This window comes from Erpetoichthys calabaricus, chromosome 10, assembly GCF_900747795.2.
Source record: "Erpetoichthys calabaricus chromosome 10, fErpCal1.3, whole genome shotgun sequence".
In the NCBI taxonomy this organism is placed as follows: domain Eukaryota; kingdom Metazoa; phylum Chordata; class Cladistia; order Polypteriformes; family Polypteridae; genus Erpetoichthys; species Erpetoichthys calabaricus.
The window spans coordinates 54,822,880-54,840,113 of record NC_041403.2 but is presented as its reverse complement, the minus strand read 5'-3'; the positions used below and the strand labels follow the sequence as shown (position 1 = coordinate 54,840,113).

General features: G+C 38.1%; 1 protein-coding gene across 3 annotated transcripts in view; it reads left to right on the top strand.

Annotated features, from left to right (window-relative positions):
* The first annotated feature begins 1,648 nt into the window (after positions 1 to 1,648).
* The window catches only part of tesk2 (testis associated actin remodelling kinase 2), a 130,561-nt gene continuing 114,975 nt past the window's right edge, over positions 1,649 to 17,234 (top strand). For 2 of the 3 annotated variants that reach the window (XM_028811255.2, XM_028811254.2), the window contains exon 1: positions 1,649 to 2,266. The gene's annotated coding sequence lies outside the window, so the exon portion shown is untranslated. Of the gene's footprint in view, positions 2,267 to 2,700; positions 2,721 to 17,234 lie in introns of those variants that run through there. The other variant, XM_051933131.1, reaches the window with a different exon arrangement.

Sequence of the window (17,234 nt, the reverse complement as noted above, 5' to 3'; positions counted from 1 at the left end):
TGCTCACTAATTACATTCCTTTTTAATACTGTCTCTCCCTTGAATTAGGTCACACCACACTGGAGTTAATTTTGTACAAAAATCAGATGTAATGATTTTTTTGTAAACAGTCATTCATATATTCTTTATAGACAGTGTAAAACATATTCTTTAAATGCTAGTATCATTGGCAATTTAACACAGAAAGAGGATGATGACAAAATTATGGTTCACTATGACTAATTATGCTTTATCCTGATGCACCTTTATCCATTGGTCATTACATCGTGGAAGGCTGAGAGGTGCTACAGCCATTGAACTGTATAAAACCTCTGTATCTGCGTATGTAAAATTCTTAGGGTTATTTGTCTGTCATGCAAAAAACTTGCAAACCACTGGGCCTTAAATGATCTTGATCTTAGTCTTAAACAAGAGCTCATTGCGTGATATTTTGCAATGTTACCCAAGAACTGGATGTGCGAGCTACCTCAGCCACGTAATTGAAATTCGGATCCCTCTCTTGGCAAGCAGTGGTGCTGCCACACACCCTAACTGACAGTAAAAGAACAACTGTGTAGGCATGTGGAAAACACTGGCATGACCACATTCTGTCAGGAAAAAAACAACTGTGCAGGTACGTGGCATCACTGATAAGAAAAGAACCACAGTGAGCTCTGCTGACAGTGAAGCACATTGCACAGGATGACTGATAAAAGTTAACTTTAAGGTTAAATGGTAACTAAAGGTAACTGATCAGCATCCTTGGCGGAGTGACCTGTGGTGTTCCTTGAGAGAGAGGCTCATGAACCACCTTTGTTCAAGGACTGGAGGTCCGAGTGTTACTAGTCAAGGTACAAAAGACACATTTGCAAAGTGACAATATTTGTTTATATTTTACATCATTATTATATTTCATGTATTGAGTAATAACTATTTTGCATTATGCTTTTTCTTTTGCATTGCTGCTGAAAAAAGTGAATTTCCTTTTCAGTATTAATGAAGTACCCTCTAATCTGTTACATTTTTTTCTATTTTAAAATCAAATAATAGTAATCGCCTTAAATTTCTGAGGAAGGTAAAGTGTATCATAGTGCCACCTTTAATAAACTGTATAGAAACTGAACAGATAAACATGAATCAGTAGAAAACAGAATACTAATCTGAATATTACTTTTCCGTCTGCTCCTATTAAGATATCAAGACGTAATATACGCACTTAATAAAATAAGCAATCTAGCAAACACACTATAATCATTATTGTCTTAAAATAGGTTACGAAAGCCATCGTTTGCTACCACTGGTGTAAATATCCACAAACGGCAAAACAGCATAAATATCATAATATCCATTAAGATGTTTAAGAAGTTTGCTAAAAATCAAAGACGTCCGCTGTTTCTAAAGTTTTTTCACATTGCGAAATAACCGTGCTCACTCAGCAATACTGACGAGCAGCAGCCGCGGCATCAGAACGTGTGCAAATGTCCCAACACTGAAGGGAACAGCTGCCTGTATGTTGATTTGTCCATACCGGAGTCAATCAATGTTTGAAAGGCGGGGTTAAGAGTTTTGTGGCGCGACTACATTCATTGTTTTGCTTTTCCATTGGTTTAAGAACACGTCAATTGGGACGTTCTCTGCAATTTGGTTGGATTCCACATTGTTAGTCAAGAGGAGGCGGTACACGAGGATCAGCTCAAGATTTGGGACCCACTAGAGCAGCGGGTAGCCGACTGGAAAGCTAGGTGCCAGTGTTCCGGACATCGATCACCTGAACATAACAAGAATGCAATTTTGTATCGTGCTTTAATGCTTATGTTGCACCTGGAAAGCAAGAAAGCCACCCTTCAGTACTTCTTCATTGCAAAGTTGTGTTTGGGGCTGGTCGTTGTTGCAATGTTACGCAGGAAGACGAGTGGAACTGGAAATTGTTTGGAAAATACTGGCGTTCTGTTATTTTCTGCGGACTAATATGGAGAGCATTGAGGATTTTCCAAACATGCAAATTAAAACGCATGAAGTCAATGTCGGGAGAAAGTAACAAGATACTTAACGCTGGAGGGGAACCTTTTTGAAGGCAGTTTTGCAGCATCCTCTGTCCTCGCAGTAAAGCGTGTACAGTAAATTGTGTTTGGAGCACCGTTTGGACTCGATAGTGTACTCGCTGTGTCCATTTCGAATTAAGAAAGATATGCGTGACGCACTTCACGTTATATGGCTGACATGAGAAACGCGACAAGGCCCGACACCCCAGGCCCGGGAGCAACTGCAACGCCCGATACCAGAACAGGTAACGCTTGGACTTTCTGTGTCCTTTATCCCGGGAGGGTTAGGTAAACACTTGCAGGTCTTGCCAGTGGTGTAACTCTACATTATTGCTGTGTTCTTTTGAAGTTGTTAAGCAACTTTTAAAATATAGTTTCAACGGAGGCAGAGACTGAGTGTTTCAATAATGTAAACAAACGTGCCTTGGGTGGGCGTGTGCGCGCAGTTGCAGTAACTCGAAGTTTACCCACCCCCCGTCGCCTGACATTTCTGATAATCTTAAATTGGCACAGTAATCTACTGTACTTAATGCATTAACATGCATTTTACAGAAATGTGTTCAGACCATGTTGACAGCTGTAAGATAACACGCGATTTGTGCATAACACGAGTGTCAGCATTTTGAGAGGTGTGCCCGTAATTGACGCTGCGAGTCTCCCAGGCAAAGTGCGTTTAGCCGAAAGCTTCCAAGCGTGCGTGTGAGGCAATTCCAAATGCGAGTCGTTTATCGCTTTCATTACGCAGACGAAGCTCATTTTATTTTCCAGTTTTATAGAAAAGACATGTTACTAATGTAACAATGTTTTTCTTTGCTGCACATTAACCTCCAGTGGATCATCCTTTTGTAGCGTCTTTCGCTGATAGTACGGTTGCCTTTTCTCGGGGTGTGGTGTGTTGGGGGCGGGGCACGCACTTAAAATAGGAAGGCGATCAAAGTGCTTTGGTGACAGTTAGTTACACTCCACAAACTGGATACTAAAGAACTATAGGATATGAACATAAAGCCGATTAGAGGTTAAAGGCCTGTGTTAATTTCAAAACCCAGCAGTGGGTGCAAACTGTTACTAAATTAACTTCCGCAATACACGTACTCTCGACGCTCCTCCAAGTGCTATAAGTGTGCAGTTATTTAAATCTCCTTTTATCCGAGCAATAAATTAGCTTTGCTGAATGTTTGTTTTCCGCATAGCTTGATTATAAAGTAATAAACGCGGATAAGCGAAATGCCCTTTCGACGCTGTCCAAAAGGCTTACCACATTTGAGGTCTATATCTGCTGTGAGTGCATACTGCATATGCTGGGGTAAGGAGAAGGTTTGGGGTGGGAGTGTCTGCCGTTGCCTTAATATGCCTTTTTTTAAACATTTTGTACAGTCGTTTATTTGTCATGCCTGATTAGTTACCATTTTGGTATATCCGCGTTATATGGTACCCATGGTATCAGTTACCATGATTGTTATGAAAAGTGCTTCTGACTTGTAAATGCATGGGATTCCATCTGAAGGTACACGATCAGGCTGTTTATTATGACAAGACTTGACATTATTTAACGTGTGGAGTATCATGCTGCGAATGTTCTTCCGTTCCACAGTGGCTAGTACAGTATACTGGTCTAAGTGTGGACTGCTCAAGGAATTAATGATATCTACATTATAGGTCTGACAAAGGACTTGCTGGAGATGGTGGCATAAAAGACATAATGGTGAAAATGAAAGACCCTCATAACTAATGCTGCCCATCTTCATCCATTACACCCTCTGTTTGTTATCTTATTTCAACATAATTTTCCAAGAAGTGCTACTAGAATGTTTTTTTTTTTTTAAATTTCTTCACATAACCTTTACCCAAAAAAATTGTGCTCGGTTTTCCCCCCAGCTGGTTATAAAGTGACATTGAGAGAGAGTTTACTTTTTGTTTTATTTATTGTGTGTGTATAGCTCATGATCCTGCACATGTGTTAATAGTTTTTATTTTCTTTTACTCCTTTTGTTTTATGGCTCTTTTGCATGTTGCTACTAGAGCAAGTGAATCTGTAAATTATGACTAAACTTAAACTTAAACTTAAACCTAAACTTAAGAACCATTATTAATCTGATCATTTTACATGATAGGCTGCTCCTTTTTCTTTTTCAGACGTTATGTAAAGCAACTGAAAAATAAATGCCAAAGTGTTTACAAGAGATACATTGTGCTAACATTTAAAATATTGTATTGTTTTCCTAGAACACTTACGGTGATGTTCATGATCGATTTGGAATGACTACAGATCATTTGTTTTTTAGTCTACATAATTTCAGTCAGTCCTAACATTAACTGATAATAAGGTAAAGTACTGTATCTTGAAATGATTTGTTTGTAGTTTGTCAGTGCCATTTTATTTTTCCATTTTTAAATCCTTATGAATGTTGATCAGACAAGAACCATAGGGTTTTAATCATTTAAAATGACCAGATTTTTTACTCTGTTTAATTCACACAAGAATTAAAGAATCTGCTTCCTTAAATGTCAAAGTGATGCATGAGTGTTTTATACTGTAGATTAGATACTTTGTAGTAATCATAAGTGAAAGTGAGTTTTTGTGATTGAATTATAACTGCTGCATGCGATGTGGAACAGCTTCGGTTTGGTGTGTGTATACAGATTGCTATGTTTGCACTACCTAGTAAAACGTTTTGCAGTTTAAGACATTGCAGTTTTAGGATGATATTGTTCTCATCACAGCTTCCTCTATTTTCTTTTTAGCATCATGTTAACAGAACAATTCTTTACCATCTGTTGTGTGACTTTGAAATTTGTAAAGAAATCATCAAATGGTCAATTAAGTAGCAGTTTTTGGAATGTACAGATAAAGTAGTAGAGTACAAACAAAGTTCACTGAAAGGCTTTAATTTCAGGAAATTAGACTTGACTTAGTTACCAGAGGGCAGCATGTAGTTCTTCACGTTTTTGCTAATCAGAATTGGTCAAAGACAGCTCTTAGGTGGCCAACAATGTAATAATTGTGTTCTGAAGGCATTTGTTGTGATTTGGAGTTCTGCCAGGATAGAGTCCTGCTCATGCATTTAAATCGAGCCTTTAAATGCAGTATCTTATTATAGAAGAGTACTGTGTCAAGTCAAGTAACTGTGTGTACCTGTCAGTTAACTGAAAAAATGTCTGACAGGTGAATTTTTGGAGTTATTTTTTGTTTATTCTGGTGCAATTCATAATGTTTAAATATGTGGGTCAGGACATTAGCAATATAATACAAAATATTGTATTTTCTGTAATTTGTTTTTTTTTTTTTTTTTGGTGTCTAAAACCCGCCACAGCTACATTTTAGTTGAATGTGGCATCTAAAAGCAGTATAGAAAGAATGGAGAGGGAACAAAGTGCCTTTCATGCTATAATTATGTAAGAAAGCCAGTTGCATATTGTATTTGGCCTGGTACTACTAGCTTCAATATAGAAACATATTACCTGATGTCACTGAGGCAAAATTAGCTACTGCGAAATATCACTTAATTGATGATCCGTGTTGCGTTTAAGTTGGATTTGCTAGGACACTTTAGTGTCATTACTGATTTAAAAATTAAACATGTTCCAAAATGCTTGCTTATGGCAACTGCAAAATACAGTAGATACATCGCTATTACAGCATGTCTTGGCATCTGAAACACTTTTTTTTTCTCTTTAACTGTAATAAATTTCCACATATTTGTCTGATGTCCGCTAAATACATTCTTTTAACATGATATTTGATGAGCATTGAAAAGCCAGAGTCAAATGCAACATAGTATTTCACACTTGCAACCAGTTCTGTGTTATAACATTATTCAGAATTGACATAATGTGAAAACCTTCCCTTTAACATTTTATTTTTTGAAGTCCTGTAACCTGCTTCATTCAAAAGATAACCAAACTGCTATAACTACTATGTTTTGGATAAACTGGGCACACATAAAGGGTGGTCTGTGAGTGGTAGGTGCTGTATCAAGGTGTTGTGTGAATACAAATGTTCCTTCTGCTTGTGTGTACCTTCTAAACTGAAGTACACACCCCGCACACAATGTTACTTTACAAAGAAATGAGTGTCTGTCCTATTTGAGAGTGAGTGATGCTTGCAGTAAGGTGTTTAAGTGGCAGGAGATTTTCTGGTTGGCTTTATTCTTGTCTAGTCTAAAGAAGCTTGACTGCTAAAACTTCAGGAAATAAAAGGAAAGACTACAGATGAACATTAACATTCTATTCAGAATTTCACTGTCTCCAATCTTGACCGCATTACTGTTTTTACCAGCAACCCCGCAATTCTCGAAAGAATCGCAAATCCAAGACTGGCAATCACTTTCTGTTCCCTCCAATATTTGTAGGGATGAAATATCATGGAGGGTGGGTGCGTCCACAGTGCCACTCACAGTATGGCGGCGACGTTGACGTACGATTCTGCTAGTCATGAGGCGTGTTTCAGAAGCGCGTTGTAGGCGCCTTCGTGTATTGTTTTTATCCATGCAGTCTCGCTTTTGGCAGCGGTGGTAGTGTGAACGACTTGCCTGTTGCCTCTGGCATCTGTGCATATATACTGTACAACCCGGCGTTCACGCTGCACTCATAATAACCGCTTTTCCAGCAGGGTGATCTACCACGTCCGCATCACGATTTATGTACTCCATCAGCGACTTGTAGTTATCGGCCCTCAGTGCAGGTTGGTTGTTTTTAATCCATTGGAGATCATGTGATTGTGCTCGAACGTAAACATCAACTATGTATTGTTGAGTTAGCTTTCCTGCATTGTGCATTGATTAATGGATTAAACTCGTCTCACACCGAGAGTCTGTAGGACAAATATTCTTTCATTGATACCCGTGATCTTTTCTGTGTTTGATTTGTTTTATATCTGCAAATTCCAGCACTCCATCCTTCCTGGCCAGTTGGAAACAAAATGGGGAATGTCAAAGTATCAAGTTTAGGTTGGTTGGTTCCATCAGGACGTAAATGCATGAGAATATCGCGGTGAAACGGAGGCTCACCGTCTTTACTTTGAGACACAATTGCCACTTCATTAACGATGGGAACATTGTATCGTCTCGGATCCTGTTCTTTGTCCTTTATTAGCACTACGGCAATTTTAGTTGGTGCCACACCGTCCACCCCTGCTTTTGTATTGGCTTCTTTATCAACCTCATGTAGCATTTTTATAGAGTTTGCTAATGGGTGATTGTTTATGACTTCAGCTACGTTTCTCATTATTAGCTCTGTGCATTGCTTGTTTTTAGGAAGGTTCATTCGTTGATAAACTGCGTCATCTAGATCTAACACGTACATTTGGGCACATTTGCGGTGGTGATTTGGCTCAGGGTGCACTGTTCCAATCTGATGCAATATTTGTCCACACACGCGAAAGCAGTATGGGCCATTCCCAGGTGGTGGCTTGATATTTACCCCGGTAGATGCAAAGGCAAATGAACTATTGTAGGATCTAATGCATTCCATAAAGCTTTTACTTATCCAAAGGAGGCAGCTTAACTTGACCTTTTTGACAACGTGTAGCCCTTCTGCAGTTTCTTTTTGGATCCATGCCTCTCTTGCATGTAGTGTTTCAGAAGCGCGTTGTAGGCGCCTTCGTTCATTGTTTTCATCCATACGGGCTTGGTTTTGTGTTTCGTTTTGGAGCTGTGACTTCTTTGCTTCTGGTGTTTGTGAGGCGTGTGGTAGGAGTCTCCGTTTATTGTTTTTATCCATGTGGTCTCATTTTTGTTTCTCTGTTACTGAATTACCGTTATGTGATTCAAACATTCCACACAGATTGCTGGCACAGTGGATTAGAGCAAGTTTAGTTTACAGGTTGTGTTGTTTGGGCGCCACCTACTGACTCTGGGAAGCCGCTGCGTTTGACTCTGGGGCGCTGCGGCGCAGTGTGCATGCGCTTTGGTGCGTCCGCCGTGCATAAATTAAACTGTCGTTTAGTAATATAGATGGTGCTACGCTGTGTCTGATTGCATACCGTAAATTTTTACAAAGCTTTTAGTTGCCATTAATTATAAAGCTGCAGTCTTTTAAAAAAAATATGACTGTGTTCCTTTTACAGTGTCTTATTACCATAGTTCAAATAGTGTATAGTATTTAGTAGTTGTATAGAAAAACTGTGGTTAGTCACTGATGCATGTCATTTTTTTTTTTTTTTTTTTTTAGAACATTTCTTTGTAGGGTGGATGTTTTATGGGTGTAATTTTAGAGAAAAACCTTTGGCTGCAAAAAATAAAATACACTTGTTACCTTTTGTAGTTAACAGAGTGGCAAGTTCAGTCTTGGGAGCTCCCTCTCGCCCCGCAGTTTTTTGTTCCAACCAATTCTGCCTTCAATTGAACTTCTGCCTTAACCCCTTAACCGCCCTCTGCCGGATATATCCGGCACCGTTGTTTTATTGCTAACACCATACTGCCGGAATTATCCGGCACATTTGCCTGTGGTTATATGAATGCCTGGCAAGTAGTATAACTGACGGTTTGGCGTGGGTATTATTACTACGTTGTATTTCGACAAGTCTGTGGTTGTTTTGGCCGGTCATGTGACGTGATTCGCATGTAACAGCTGTGAATATGGCGAAACGTAAACTGACTTCAAGTGAGGCTTTGCAGGCGATTTTGGACAGTTCTGATCATGATTGTAGCAGTTCTGAAGAAGATTTTAGCGACAGTGATGAGCAGCAACGTGCGCTGCATGATACTGTGAATGAAGACGCATCGGATGACGGCGCTGAGTGGGTGTATCCCCAGCATCTCAGCTGGGCTGCTGCCCGTGGTGAACTACCTTTTCTGCATTCGTTTGAGGGAACGTGTGGCTTTATTGTTGATGTAAACAATTACACTGCTGAGCAGTTTTATGAGCTGTTTGTGTCACCTGATTTGATCAGACATTTTGTTCATCAGACAAATCTGTATGCAGCACAGTTTATTGAGAAAAATCCCAATTTACCTCCACATTCCCGTGTTCGTGCTTGGTTTGACACTGATGAAAACGAAATGAAAAAATTCATTGGGATTTTGATGTTGATGGGAATAATCAGAAAACCAGATATTGAGATGTACTGGTCTACAGATCCTATGTATGCAACACCTATTTTTGCAGCTGTCATGACACGTAACCGATTCTCTTTGCTGCTGAAATTCTTTCATTTGAATGACAACAGAAACGAGCCAGATAAGAAAGATCCAAACCGCGACCACTTGTTCAAGCTACGTCCTTTGATTGATCATTTATTTGAAGCATTTCAGTTGCCCTACATGCCAGGACCGTCAGTTGCAGTTGATGAAAGTTTATTGTCGTGGAAGGGCCGCTTACAGTTTCGACAGTATCTACCATTGAAAAGGGCACGGTTTGGTATCAAGATGTTTTGCTTAGCTGAGAATTCAGGTTACATTTATAGATTTCGTGTATACACTGGCAAAGAGGATCCTATGAGTAGTATTTCAGCAGTGTTGCCAGATGAATGTAAGGACTTTGGACTTTCAGAAAAACGCTGTCATGTCTGTTCAAAGAAGGGTCAGCGTAGAGACGTCAAGACCTTCTGCTCAAAGTGTCCCAGCAATCCAGGACTTTGTGCAGTTCCCTGCTTTGGCCTGTGGCACAGCAAACTCAAATACTGGGAATGAAACTATGATTGACTGAACTACTTTTGACTTTTGAATTACTTTTGACTGTTCCGTTTTTGTAGTTGACAATAAATCCAGAAGCCTGAGAAAAGGTACATTTTGTGTTTTATTATGTGTTTGCCCATTTCTAGAACTTGCACAACATTTAGTGGTCAATACTGCTTGAATAAATGTAAAAAATGTAAAAAAAATGTAAAAAAGTAAAAAAACGAAAATTGTTCAGATTTCGCCTGGCGTGGGGAATATTTAGGGAGTTGGCGGTTAAAGGGTTAATTAAGGAAGCTGTTATTTTTCCAATTTGTTTTTTAGTGTCAGTCCAAAAATTGCAAAACTGCGGTTGCTAAATTTTATTTTGTATTTAGAAAACATTAATATCATGTATGCAATATTGTTCATCTTGGCTTCATTCCAAGTGTTAAAGTGTTCTGGGTATTTTAGTCCTTATGTATGATTGAGTCTGATAACTGCAGCCTTTCAGCATTCATTTTTGTTTGCCTTGTGTCTAATCTACTCCTTGTTAATAGACATTTATATTAGAATACAATTAAGAGGGCAAAGTCTACACCAAAAAGGTAAATCAATAGGAATTAACTTGACTGAACCTGAAGCACTACGTCATATCTTTAAAGTTGAACGTTTCTGTTTTGTATAATTTTTTTACTTTGAGGCCTCTAAAACGTTATTTTAGCAGAGTTTAATTAAATCTGTTAGTTCCCCTTTTATTGTGTCAATCTGGAAATGCCAGAATTGACTTGCATTGCTTTTCTGATGTTAGTAAAAAAAATTTATGTACAGAAATGAATTGTTTCATTAATATGTGTTTAGTCTTTATCACATTTAAAATATACAGTAGATTTTGAAGGCTGTTTGGTATTTTTGACATTGAAGTGTTTATTTCACAACTGAGTCATACATTAATGATAGCCTGACACAATAGAGAAAAAATAACTTGGAACTTCAGAATACCAAAAATGTATCTTAAAGCTACATTCTATTTTCCTAGTTAATAGTTAAACAAAAGGAAAGCTAGCTAAAATTAATTAAGCAAGAACATTGTCGTTAGGAATGAAAATTATTGAAAAGATTCTTTTAATGTGATTTTGATAGGCACTTGTCCAATTAAAATCTCATGTGGTTTTTCTCCGTCTCTATAAAGGTGGACTAAGTGGTTGTCTCTCATTTATACAGTTTCTTCTATTCATATGAATAGCTTTATTCTGTAAAATACAGTAAATCCTAGGCTGTAGAGGTCTTCAATTATTTTTAAACCTAGTAATCATGGCAGTTTTGTAGATTTGAACTGGTGTGTGTTATTTTTTTATTTATTTATTTATTTATTTTTTTAAGCCCTACTGTAGCTTGTTGTTCATGCTTAAATGAAATCTGCATATCACGTCTATTTAATGTGCTTTTTTAACATTTACTTTTGCCATTTAGTTTGCTAAATCAACTGTGTCTGCTAAACTTTATACTGCCCTTTGGAGGCAGAAACAGACAATGCGTTGTTCACTTTAGTTCTACATTAATAGTCATAAAGGTGCAGTGCTGCTGAAAGTTTTTGACAGGATTTTTAAAAAAAAATATATACAGTAATCCCTCCTCCATCGCGGGGGTTGCGTTCCAGAGCCACCCGCGAAATAAGAAAATCCGCGAAGTAGAAACCATATGTTTATATGGTTATTTTTATATTGTCATGCTTGGGTCACAGATTTGCGCAGAAACACAGGAGGTTGTAGAGAGACAGGAACGTTATTCAAACACTGCAAACAAACATTTGTCTCTTTTTCAAAAGTTTAAACTGTGCTCCATGACAAGACAGAGATGACAGTTCTGTCTCACAATTAAAAGAATGCAAACATATCTTCCTCTTCAAAGGAGCAAACAATTCAATAGGGCTGTTTGGCTTGTAAGTATGCGAAGCACCGCGGCACAAAGCTGTTGTAGGCGGCAGCTCACACCCCTTCCGTCAGGAGCAGAGAGAGAGAGAGTTAGAGAGAGATAGAGAGAGACAGATAAAAAAATCAATACGTGCCCTTTGAGCTTTTAAGTATGTGAAGCACCGTGCAGCATACTTAAAAGCTTCACACAGAAGGTAGCAACGTGAAGATAATCTTTCAGCATTTTTAGACGAGCGTCTGTATTGTCTAGGTGTGCGAACAGCCCCCCTGCTCACACCCCCTACGTTAGGATCACAGATAGTCAGCGCAAGAGAGAGAGAAAGAAAAGTAAGTTGGGTAGCTTCTCAGCCATCTGCCAATAGCGTCCCTTGTATGAAATCAACTGGGCAAACCAACTGAGGAAGCATGTACCAGAAATTAAAAGACCCATTGTCCGCAGAAACCCGCGAAGCAGCGAAAAATCCGCGATATATATTTAAATATGCTTACATATAAAATCCGCGATGGAGTGAAGCCGCGAAAGGCGAAGCGCGATATAGCGAGGGATTACTGTATACATATGTGGTTGTTGCTCTTAACTTTTATGAACTTTTTTACTTGGGCGCATTAAGATTTAAGTACAGTAATCCCTCGCTACTTCGCGGTTCACTTTTCGCGGATTCACGACTTTGCGGGTTTTTAAATACAAGTGATTGCCCGCCTATCGCGGAAGTTATGTTCCAGACCCATCAGCAACAGGAGAAAATCTGCGATATGGAAAGACCATATAAATAAACATTTTTATAGTTTAAGCCTTAAAATACCCATCCCACATGCTTTAAACACATGTAAACTTATAAAGCACACTTTGTTAACACATATGATATGTGGATGTCGGGCTAAGGATATGAGTAACATCTCACTATTATAAAACATTTTAACTTCACGCAAGACAAGACAGTGAGACAGGAAAATTGGTGATGTACAGGCTTAAAATTATTGACACGCAGAGCGACAAGCAGCACAAAGCCAGCACAAAGTCCACTTCTCCTTAGCGTTCATTCAGCTCCCCACCCCCTTGACAATGTGAAGTGGCAGGAGCGTACTGCGCTTCCGGGGAGGGGGGGTTTGAGCGAAGGTGCGTTCAGCTCTCACACACCCCCACACACACACACACACACTCCTTCCGAACGTGCAGAGCGACAAGCAGGCATTTTGGCAGAAGCAGCACAAAGTCCATTTCTGCTCAGCGTGAGTTCAGCTGCCCCCCTTCACAAAGCGAGTGCAGACACATTGACGTCTGATCGCTGCGTGCAGTGTGCAGTGTTGGTCTGAGGTGTTTAAGAATTGTAGAAAGTGTTTAAGAGCATAGGAAGTGTTTATAAGAGTGTGGGAAGGGTTTATAAAGCCTTAAAATATGTATAAATAATAAAATAAATATAGGTCGCTACTTCGCGGATTTTCACCTATCGCGGGGGGCTCTGGAACGTAACCCCCGCGATAGGTGAGGGATTACTGTAGAGCTTTTTTATTGAGCAACACATCTAGTTGCACATGACTTTTATTGCCAGCAGCAACGATGGCTCTGCTAGTAGGAATCTTTATTATTAATTGCATGTTACTGTACGATTGACAAGTTTAGAACTGATGTTGATGACATTATCTTAAGCAAATAGGTTTAATCATTAACTCTCTATTGAATGTTGCATTGTAGCACATATATGTATATATTTTAAAAGTAGGTCACTCTTGGTCTTGATATTCAAAAAATCCTTACTTTGAATAGATAGATAGATAGATAGATACTTTATTAATCCCAATGGGAAATTCACATTCTTCAGCAGCAGCATACTGATACAATAAATAATATTAAATTAAAGAATGATAATAATACAGGTGAAAAAAACAGACAATAACTATGTATAATGTTAAATATTAACGTTTACCCCCCCTGGTGGAATTAAAGAGTCGCATAGTTTGGGGGAAGAACGATCTCCTCAATCTGTCTGTGGAGCAGGACAGTGACAGCAGTCTGTCGTTGAAGCTGCTCTTCTGTCTGGAGATGACATTATTTAGTGGATGCAGTGGATTCTCCATAATTGATAGGAGCCTGCTGAGCGCCCTTCGCTCTGCCACAGATGTTAAACTGTCCAGCTCCATGCCAACAATAGAGCCTGCCTTCCTCACCAGTTTGTCCAGGCGTGAGGTGTCTTTCCTCTTAATGCTGCCTCCCCAGCACACCACTGCGTAGAAGAGGGCGCTCGCCACAACTGTTTGATAGAACATCTGCAGCATCTTATTGCAGATGTTGAAGGAAGCCAGCCTTCTAAGGAAGTATAACCGGCTTTGTCCTTTCTTGCACATAGGAAGATACAATTCCCATTGGCCAGTTTCTCTTTGTATCCTCTTAAAAAGTGGATTAATCATACTATTCTCTTTTTAGTTATAGTGTAGTGGCTGCCCAGAACAGTGAAACTGTTAGTGAGTTAACCTAAATATAAGAACAGGGCTGCCTTCAACCCCATAGTAATGCAGTGTTTGTGACTTGCCTTATTTATTATAGAACTGTAAGTTTATTTTCAGCTGCTTTTATTTTTGTGTTAGTTTTTCAAGGATCAGTGAAATGGGTGGTCACAAAAGCACCCATTCATGGTTTTATCTACATAAAATTATAATGAGCTTTCCTTCTTACAGGTTCCTATTCTTCTTCAGGATGCATTTTTCTGGCACTTAATAAATTGAAGGAAAAGCTTTTCATTTTACTGTACAGTGTTGTCTGAGCTGTACTCATAAACTACTGAATAGTTAAATGTGCAGGTGTTAACAGATACAAGATTATGTGCTGAAAAGATCAGAAAACATAAATCATAAAAAATTAATACTCCCTCTCCATTATACTTTTAAATTGATGTGTGAAATGTACAGTGTCTTATTTTGGTCCTCTATGTGAAAATTTAATAATATGACAGCATGGAACATTTTGCTTAAAAAAAAAAAAAAGAGCCCATTAGTTTTAGATTTGTATGGAGTGTACATCATTTCGTAGAACATATGGCTCTTTCCATTGTTTTACAGTGATCTGTTTTGTTTTATATCACAGATGTGGTGATCAAAATGCTTGGTAATGTATTTTGCAAAGAAAATCTAACCAGATTGTTTGTTCAATCAATATATTGTAACTGCATTACTTATTGAGGTATTGCTAGTAATTAAGACTTAATGGAGTTCCAGAACTGCAAATAATCAGTTCTTAGTTACTATGACTATGCTGTTGGAATTTCATAGTAAACAAAAATGTTGTTTTTTTGTGTGTATTTTTTAAAATAATGTTTTTGCATAACTTTGCAATTCATGCATACTGTAATGTTCATTTAGTTGTTGTATTCTGTAATGCATAGTATTTGAGTAGTGAATTGTTGTGTTATGTTTTTGAAAGGAAAGTACACACTGTTTTAATTTGTAATGCAAAATCTAGGAATGACAAGATATCAAATACTGAGAAATGAAAGTGGAATAGGTAAAAACGGGAGTATCTACTAAAGAAGAAGGAGATGTGATAATGATTTTAATTCTACGTGTGGGAAGGCTGGATATTTACAACATAAGTCTATCACAAAACACATTCATAGTCTATGAATAGTTTTTTTTGTGTTTTGTATAAAATTTGTCTGGTAAACTATAGTTATTAATAGACATTTTTAGCTAAATTGAAGATGCTCTACCTAAGTTCAGGACATACTGTATGTGTGTCAGTGTGTTGGGTTTCTGTTTACACAAGAAAAAGCTCAAAAATAGTTGTAATTGAATGTCATGGTAGCTTTTCACCACAGACACTGGCCTGAACCATCTTCAGTAACTCATTTTTTGAAAGTTCTTTGTCTGGTGCAAAATTGAGATGTTCCTTAATTCCCCTTCACATTTTTTCAGAAGTTTGCTTTTAATATTTTAAATGGCAATCTGAAAGACCACAGCAGGCCTCCCTTGGCAAGTCATAGAGCTTTCTGGCACAGTAGATTGTTTTGTTTTGAAACTACAGTAGAGTCTCGCTTATCCGACATTCTGTATTATCCGATGTCCCAAAAAAAAAAAAACGCATCAATCGGCAACAGGAACTGCAAGTTGCGAGTGTAGTCTATTTTTTGTTGCTAAGTTCATTTTTTTCAGAAAAAAATTTCTGTTGTTTTGTTGTAAATCATGATTATGTGGCCAGCCCCCCCCTAACCCCCCCCCCCCCTTCGCGTGCGTGTGTCTCTCTCTCGAGCGCGTCTCTCTCTCTGCACAGGGAGAGACTGAACATGTGCGGAAATCATCAGCGCGCACAAATCGAAAGGGAAACTGGCATGTTTGTATACCGAGTGTGTGGTCGTGAACAGAGGCAAAAGTTTGGCGAACTTTTTGGTCGTAACCCGATTTGTACGTGTTCAGAGACGTTCATGAACCGAGGTTCGTAATGTGTAAAATTATAACATAGTTTGACGTTTAATAGGCTTTTTCTTAACACCTCCCATTATCCAACATTTTAGCTCATCCGACGTTCTGCCAGTCCGTTTATGTCGGATAAGCGAGACTCTGCTGTATTTTTTTTTTTTTTCTCCCCTTTTTCTCTCTCCTCTGAGTTATAATGCATGTAATGCCAAGGCAAGAAGGAAATCATGCCTTCCCAAACTTTACAATTATAACAATCCATAAAACTGTTGAATTCACTGTATTGAACATAATGCAGATATACCGTATTTCAATTCAGTATCACTTTGAAAAACAAAATCCAATTTAAATGAGAATAAATGTTTCTTGTCACTCTGTGGTCATGTTTTCTTGCAACCATTCGTCCTGGTGTCCCAATAATTTATTAAACGCTGACTTAATTAATTACAAAAGATGCACAACAGCATAAGACACATGCTACTGGATGCTTCCATAATGTCAGAGTAAAATAAATGTCAGTGATGTCACAGATATTTATGTATCTGTGAGGCTTTCTCAATTGGGATGATTAAATTTTAGCTTTGTGTCTGTTTTTTATATAAATTAAGATTGGTTAATTCTGAAAGGTGAAGAACAAGACATACAATCAGTGGTAAAGTACAAAAAAATCGTACTTTTTTTAAACCATGACATTTACTTAAACATTAGGCCTATGTTGGTAAACCATTAACTGGCTCTTTAGGATGACACATCCCATACGTGCCTTTTCAGCAGTGTTTTTGAATGGCATAAGTTGAATAATGAATTGGAGCATCCTGCTTTGTTAAAATTTAATAACGCTGAAATGATAAAATGTTAATGTCAAAACTGAGCAGAAACAGAGTACATCTGTAATGAACATTACAAAATTGGAAGAACCCACAGCCCTCATAAATGCTAACTTGATAGATAAAAAGGAACTAACCAAGTTGTACTTGTGTTTCAAAAGCTTTCCAAGACTTTTTCAAATTTATTTAATTGGATAACAGTATTCTGAGCATTGATTAGACAGTTTCTGTCAGTAGTTAAAGGTAGTGTTTTTGGCACAACTTACAGGAGGTTTGGGGAAGGTGTGGGGAGACCCTGCCTTTTTAGTGATCATTGCTAAGAGTAACTAGGAGTAACATCAGAGATGAGTGTTTTTTTAAAAAAATTTTTTATTTATTTATTTTTCTTACCCAAATATACAATCTGTAATTTGAAATTGCACAGTTTCTTTAAATAAAGCTATATTTTTAAATAAA